This window comes from Candoia aspera, chromosome 2, assembly GCF_035149785.1.
Source record: "Candoia aspera isolate rCanAsp1 chromosome 2, rCanAsp1.hap2, whole genome shotgun sequence".
Lineage (NCBI taxonomy): Eukaryota > Metazoa > Chordata > Lepidosauria > Squamata > Boidae > Candoia > Candoia aspera.
The window spans coordinates 98,969,633-98,977,413 of record NC_086154.1 but is presented as its reverse complement, the minus strand read 5'-3'; positions in this window follow the sequence as shown (position 1 = coordinate 98,977,413).

The following is a 7,781-nucleotide window of genomic DNA, read 5'->3' as shown; positions in this document are numbered from 1 at the left end:
GGCGTATGGTCACTGAACCTTTGAGCACCCCTCTTCTGCTAGTGAAGCATTTGGCAGCAAGCTAGGCTAAAATAAATTATACAGGAGTTGAAAGAGATCCTACCTGAGAGATTTTCTGGTGGGATCAGGGCCAGCTTGTTTAAAGCTGGAGCTACATGAAAAGAACATTTTTCTTGGCAGAACTATGAAGTTAACTCCTTGCTTAGGCTGCATTGCAAAGAACTTATATGCCTTCTGACTTTCTTATGAGTTCTCATTTTCTCTGAATTTCAAGTTAGTTAACAGGATGGCACAAGTGATTAAGTCTTTCTGTGGTACATACTGTAATGTAAATAAATGCCAAGGTAAAGGTAAAGGTTTCCCTTGACGTAAAGTCCAGTCGAGTCCGACTCTAGGGGGCGGTGCTCATCTCCGTTTCTAAGCCTTGGAGCCAGCGTTGTCCATAGGACACTTCCGGGTCATGTGGCCAGCATGACGACACGGAACGCCGTTACCTTCCCGCCGAAGCGGTACCTATTGATCTACTCACATTTGCATGTTTTCGAACTGCTAGGTGAGCAGGAGCTGGGATTAACAACGGGAGCTCACCCCGCCGCGCGGTTTCGAACCGCCGACCTTCCGATCGACAGCTCAGCGGTTTAACCCGCAGCGCCACCGCGTCCCATTTAAATAAATGCCAAAGTAGATGTGAAATTCTTTAGGGGAAGGGAGGGAGGGAGGAAGGAAGGAAGTTTGCCCAGTCACTATTTAAGTCCAAATTGGAGAACACTCATGCCAACTATTTGCAATTTTTGGAAGAGTTGGGAGCACCTTTCCCTTTTAGATAAGGACTATTTACAAGGCAAAAAGTTATTATCTCCTCTCTCCTACAGCTTTTACCATGGTTCCAGATCAATTCCCTTCCCTGCATCAATTATTATTTTTTGAAAATTAAGTCTGCAAAAACAGTAAACATAATTTAATAATTACATATTGTCATACTGCATGAAAAGCTTACAGATGATTTAGAATTCGATAGCATAGCTACATCTGAAAGTGGAGCAAAATTCAAAATGATTCTGATGTCAGAAGCAGGCAGAAAATGACAAGAAGCAATTTAACAGAGATAAATGCTAAGTTCTTCACTTAGGAAAAACAAATCCAATGCACAGGTATGAACGGAGGGTACCTGGCTTGGCAATAATACACGTAAAACAGATCTTGGAATGATGGCTGATCAACAAACTGAATATGACTCAATGATGTGGCTCCAAAAAGGCAATAAAATATAGTTCCTGAATCATGGGAAGTAATAGTTCCTCTCTGTTCTGCAATGGTCAGATCACTTGTGTGCAGTTCTGGATAACACACTTAAAGAAGCATTCAGTTGAATTAGATTCTTTAAAGAGAATGGGCCTAAGAACCTACACAAAGAAGAGCCTGCAGGATCAGACCAACGGCCAATCTAGTCCAGTGTTCAGTGTCCTACAATGGCAAACCAAGGCATTTGGGCAGCTCACACTGAATAACCCTGCTCCACTTCTACATTCTAGTAACTGGTATGCAAGCCATGTGATTCCTGAGGAATCAGACAGTCATCAAGACTAGAAACCACTGGTAGTCTAATCTTCTATGGATTTGTCCAGACCAATTTTAAAAGAATATTTGATGTCGTCGTATAAAGAATCACAGCCTTTTATTCCTTGTGAATCTTTCTGCATTTTGTTTTAAGTAGTAACACTGCAAGAGGTGGAAAAAAACTTCTTTTTAATGTTTTGATTGTATATATATTCCTTTATCACATCTCCCCCTTTCTTATCTTTACTCCAAGCTCAACAAGCCCAGATGTCAATCAGGTAAGTATGCCATCTTAGCCTTCCTACCTGCAGTATTGATTATACTTTATTGATTCTTCTATTTGACCATATCAAAACATCAACTGCAGTAAAATACAATAAGACAAAATGAGGTAAGATACAATATAATGGGATAAAATAGGCTAGAATGAGATAAAATAGATAAAATATAGTAAGATAGGGTAAAATAAGAATAAAAGATAAGGTAAGATAGTATACAGTAAAATGGAATAGAGAGATATATAGTAAGATGAATATTAAACTCAAAGACAATATTGGTTTAGGTGAATTATATGCAACCCCAATGAGTTCTATAAAATGTATTCTCTGTGTGCGATGTCAAAAAATGGCAACGTTGACCTGATATCTGCACAGAAGTAATATCACAGATTCCAAGTCCAGGGTAGATGCTAACAATCCACTTGGCAGTCAGAACATGATTGTTTCTCTGCACACCTGGGTGACAGAACGACACTCCACAAAGAAAGCACAGTGACTTCACCAATCCCTGTGGGCATCCTGGATCCAATGGTACTAAAACTCTTACTGCCTCTGTCAGCCCCAACTCAAAATCCACATCTATTATCATCTACTTCCAGGCACAGAATAACATCAGGGTACCAAATAAACAATATGTGAAATGATACATCCTACATATTACAAATGGTGTGGACAGGTGGATGGGAGTCATTAAAACAAACAGCTTGGGACACTGATAATTAACAGAGTGGCAGAACACAAGTCAAGCAAAAAACCAAGGCCATTTGCCTCAGTGAGGGTATAGATTTAGGTTCTACTCTTGGAGAAGTGGAGATGAGGAGGCCCAGTCCACATGAACCTGTGCAACTACAAGAATTTTTGATTTTGAAGCTTCTAGTAAATTCAGAGGGCTATTAGGACATGAATTAAAACCAGAGAGATCCACCAAATCAGACGCTGCCTTAGAATTTTGTAGCTCTTGATTTTTTATAGCAGCTATGGGAGTGCTGAGAGATTGTTCTTTTTCAGGATTACCTTCACATTGTTGCTTAAAATTGGGCTTATCATCCTGAATATTTCGTAGGGCAAAATTTATAAATGGCTTGGCTGCTTGACAAGTTGTCATTAAGGCTTCTGTCAGAACATCTAATCTCTGAAGTATATTAGGGTTAGAATCCATGTCTTCCTCCTGTATAAATCGTTCAGTGGCTGAGCTAACAGCAACTGCCTGTGGAGAGGAAGCATTTTCTATCAGTGACGAGGAAAGGTCTAAAAGTTGCTGGCTTTCAATCTCAGCCTGCAAATCCCACTCAAGCGGGTTGTATCTGTCTGTTAGATAAAGCAGGGAAATGTTACTTACAGGGGAGACTTGCTTGCTTGTAATAAATCTACCAAACTTCTGCTGTTTTAACGGCTTGGCTGGCAGTTGCATTGCAGACGGCATTCTCTGTTGCTTCTTTCGTTTTCCCATGTTGACCGTGGTAGTAGTTATGATTTAAAAGGTATGAATGGAAGAGCCCATTACGGAGGCTATGGCTTCGTCACCATCTTGGGGGCGGGGCCCTACCTGCAGTAAGTAGCAACAATAATCTAGCAGAGTTTGGTGGACCTTATCTTACTGTCTGGGTTCATACAACACACTTAAGTGGGCAAGTTCAAGACTTTGTGTGTGTGTGTGCGTGTGCCTTAAAGTCAGCTTTTTGACTCCTGGCAACTGCATGGACTAGTCCCTGCAGTGTTCTTGGCAGGCTTTTTCAGAAATGGTTTGCCATTGCCTCCTTCATAGTGCTGAGACAGAGTGACTGGCACAAGGCCACCAAGCTGGCTTTGTGCCTAAGGCAGGACTAGGATTCACAGTCTCCTGGTGTCTAGCCTGATGCCTTAACCACTACACCAATTTTTTTTTTCTCTCTCTCTCTCTCTCTCTCTCTCTCCTTAGTAGCTGCATTTGCACAAAGAAATCTTGGTTAATTTTAACTTCATTAGTTTTTTTGAGACTAGTATATTGCATGAAGCTAACCCATTAAGTTGGTTTATGATTCAATACAAACCCAGAAAATTAGTTCCATAAAAGTTAAGCAACTGACTGCTAGTACTCAAATCAATGTCCTGTAGACTAGAACACTGAAAGTGTTTCAACAGCTATATCAGTGAGCTCTTATTTATAGAATTTCAACCCATGGGGAAGTTCCACACCACAGTTTGACTGGACATAACAAGCAGCAATGGGAGTATCACAAAAATAGATAGGGTCTTTGGCAAAGATTCAGAAAAGCTCAGTGAAGATTTACAGTAAGGCTCAAATAATGAGAGGTGCTGAGTTTCAACCAATGTTTCTGTTCTTAATTTGCAAGTACGCAAGCACCCAGTGTCAGGGCCAGCCTCGCTTCACAATAAGACACAGACTCACTTAATGGGTATTAAGGATTTCTGGTTTATTGGAATGATAGCTGACAGAACGAAAAACGGGAACGGGGTAGGTAGTGTGAGGGTGCCCCTTTTATACCCTCCTGTGTTGCCCCGGGCTTCCCCACCCCTCAATGCCTCGATCCCTCTTGATGGGACCCTTGATGGCTGCCTGGGCGTTTTCCCCGGTGTCTTCTTTGTCTCCCTGCGACGGTTGTGTCCTCCAGGGCACCATGTGCTTCTTATCTTCATTCCTCTGACGTCTCTCCTTTCAGTTGCTTATGGGTCCATGGGTGTGGGTGCCTTTGGGTGCTTGTGTTAATCCCTGGTTTGATTATCTCCTTCCCCTTTTCCTTAATGATCATGATCCACATTGTGAGGCTCTTTGTGCCTTGCAACAAGGTCATGACACCCAGGTAAATTAGGGGAAAAAAACATTCCAGCAACTCACTGGGTCAGCATACAGGTATTTAGGGCAGGTCACAACACTATGTTGTTAGCATCATTCCACAAAAACATGAAATCAGACCAACAGTGAAAAGAAACCTGTTTTCAGCAGATACATGAATGCATCCACACAACATACATAACTGTGCTTTTAGGAGTGGCTTAAGACATGCAAATTCAAACAATGAATTGCTTGGAGGGCAAGAAGGATGGAGCAGGTGTGCCAGCCCAGATTCTTGCAGAATGAAACAAAAAGAAACAACTTCTTTAAACCGAAACAAGTATCATCCTTGGACTCTGAACAGTATATACACCTGACGGTTAGGTGGAAGGAACTTCTGTAGTTCTAACCAGCAAAAGTAACAGAGATTATTCCCATCTGATACTTATTTAGATGCCTGGTGCGAAATTAACTGAGGAGGGGAAAGGGAGAGAACCTCCATGATAAACATGTTCAGGAAGGAAGGCAAGAAGGAGAAAGAGAAAAGAGGAGAACACAATCTCCTTCCTCCCCACTTCTGCTTTGTTCTCTTCCCACCACCTCCCATTTACCACACAAAGCGCCCTTTGATTCATCCGTATCGCTCATTATCCGGATGGCTTTTTCTCACGGTGCCTCTCTCCACTGAGACAGGTCCCTGTGGATGGATGTCCTTATGCCAGCGTGTGTCACCTTGTGAACAGTTCTTTCAAACAGACCTTTGGGGTGGAGGGGCTGCAATGTGCCTACAGTATTTGCAAATGAAGACAGAAATTATATTTACCAGGCTACAAAGGAGATGAGACACTAGATGCTCTTCAACACTGACTGGTGATGAAAGGCAAATAAAGAACCACTTGGGCCTTTTTAGATCAGGAGGTCCAGCCACTCATACCCTGCAGAAGTGCTAGAGGGATGCTTCTTTCTGGGAGTGAATACTGGGTGGTTATAAATGCATCAAACTGGAGATACAGGGGAAAGAATAACACTCCTGTATTATTCAGGTAAGGAGCCTAAATGCTGAGGCTTAGAAATGAGCTGTAAAAGACACATACTTTTTAACCAAGAAGCTCCCTGGAGGGGATAAACTATTAAAGGATGCGGAATGCTGAAGGTAAGACCATGAGATTGGACCACATTTCCCTCAGGTAATTACGATGATTTTAGAAGGATAAAGAGCTGCACTGATTCTGGCATAAATCCATGGGCTGTGTTTCCATCACACACTTGAACAGGACAGTTAAAAGCTGAGTGGCTGCATTCATATAACATACTAAGCTTGGTTAGTATTAATCTTAGTTTTTGCTGTGATTTAGGGTGGTTTGTTTATTTATTTTATTGTTCACATTTCTATCACCACCCATCTCCCCCTAAAAGGGGGACTCTGGGCGGTTTATGGTTCAGTATTATGCACAAACCCAGAACATGGGTTAATTCAACCTATAAAGCCATATACAGCTTGACTGCTACATACTTGTAGGACTGCCTCGTTCAACCAGAATTGGCCTATCCTGAATGTTCGCCCTGAGAAGACCTCTTGGTTGTACCCCATTTTTGCAAAGTGGGGGAAGCTGAGAACAGCCTTGGCCCTCTAGAAGAGCCTCCCCTTAGAGGTTGAGATTGCCCCATCTTCTAGAATGTTCCAGAAGGTACTTAAGGTGGAGCTCATCCAGAAAGTGTTACTATGTTGTTGGTATGCTGTTGCCATCTTGCCTTTTATTATTATTAATTTGAGGATTTGTTCCAACAATATTATTATTGTGTGGCTTGCTTTACAATATTAAATGTTGTATTGTTATGTTATTACTGTGGATGTTTCAACTGTTGATTTAAGACTGTAAACCTCAAGGTGTCCCTGTATGAATGAATAAATAAACAAATAAGTAAATAATCCACACAATCCACATCTCAGTTCATAAAACAAAGGGAATCTCTGCTGCTACTCGCTTCCCTGATCCTCCCTTGCCAGCTGTCCAAATTCAATAGATTCCCACCCAGCTGCTGTTGGGACTTTGCTCTCACCTGGCTTTCACCCAGAAAAACTCCAAAAGACAAAGCAAAATAAAAACTTCCCTCTCTCCATCCCTCCCTTGTAAAAACCCACCTTCCAGGGAGACTGTGAGGAATGCCTAAGCTAAATAAAAGACCCAGACTATAAGCAGAGTTGAGTTCTGGCTTTTATTCAGAATAGAGTGCACACCAGTAGAAAACTGAGAGTGAGGGAAGCGCGCCAAGAGTAGAGTTAAATAGCTTCGCGCCAATTAGTGCTCCATCCCCACATTCCCCGGGTGTGCCCCACGAGTTCCACAGGGTGACCGGCCATCCATGCTTTGCTAGGTGAGAGGTCGTCCATCCCCAATCGCCTCGAGCATTGCTCTGTCTTTCTTTCTGCAGCGTAATGGCTCGTTACCGGGCGATTAGGCTTCGGAATTCCTTGAAAGCATCCGGACGCGCCCTTCCGATCTTCGCCCCAATCTTCTCCTTGCTAATGGTGTTAATTGCTGATTACCGGGTGATGAGGGCTTGTAGATCTCCTAGACCCATTACTGTCTTTGTCCTGTTTTATCGCCCATCCCTCTCCAGTCATTAGTACGCCTCCGTGCTTTGTCATGCGAGCCATTGCGATGTCACCAACATCGCACCGACGATCATGACATACCGCCCCCCTGGAGAAAATCAAGCTGAGGGTTTGAAGGGATATGCCACATGGAAGTTGCGGATTAGTTCGGGTGCCTGGATGTCGCGGGCAGTGACCCATTCAGGATGGGGAAAGTGTTTCCAGCGCACTAAGTATTGGAGGGAGCTACGAAGCTTGCAGGAGTCGAGAACCTCCTTGACTTCGAAGTGCTGCTGTTCGTTGATCATGACGGGTGGGGGGGGGGAGTGCGTGGATGCCACCGGGAGGAGTCACCGGCCGGCTTGAGTAGGCTGCAGTGGAACACTAGATGCAGCCGCTTTAAATTATGAGGCAGATCCAAACGTACTGTGACCGGGTTCACAATTTGTGTAACCTGAAAGGGGCCAATAAATTTGGGGGCCAGTTTTTTGGAGGGTTGGGGCGACTTAATAAATTTCATGGAGAGGTAAACCATGTCCCCTACTCGAAAAGGCGGCTGTTGGCGTCTGTGCCTGTC